Source organism: Penaeus monodon, chromosome 27 (genome assembly GCF_015228065.2).
Source record: "Penaeus monodon isolate SGIC_2016 chromosome 27, NSTDA_Pmon_1, whole genome shotgun sequence".
NCBI classification, from domain to species: Eukaryota; Metazoa; Arthropoda; class Malacostraca; order Decapoda; family Penaeidae; genus Penaeus; species Penaeus monodon.
In genome coordinates this window covers 17,092,715-17,093,065 of record NC_051412.1, presented here as the reverse complement: position 1 = coordinate 17,093,065, position 351 = coordinate 17,092,715, and positions in this window count along the sequence as shown.

Sequence of the window (351 nt, the reverse complement as noted above, 5' to 3'; positions counted from 1 at the left end):
ATGTTTTTGATAGAAAAAAATACTTCCTAAATATAGATACGCAAATGAAAAATAAAACTATTTAAATTAATGTTATTTTCTTATTAACACAAAAACAAAACCACCACATTTCTCAAACTATTGTCGACTACCTCGCCCACTCAAAATACAGGGAAGCCTTGACTCGCGACGAGGTATCCTAAGGAGACGCTGGGTGGAAAAGGCTTGAGAAATGTTGTTTTAACCAAATAGTTCCACGGAAAGCCACTCGTTTGTTTTGGTGGCTTAGTTCCGTTTATCTTTTGGAAGTCACATATAGTGAATGGCTTTGTCAGGGAGTGCATCCATACATACGAGTAGATTTGCATATGA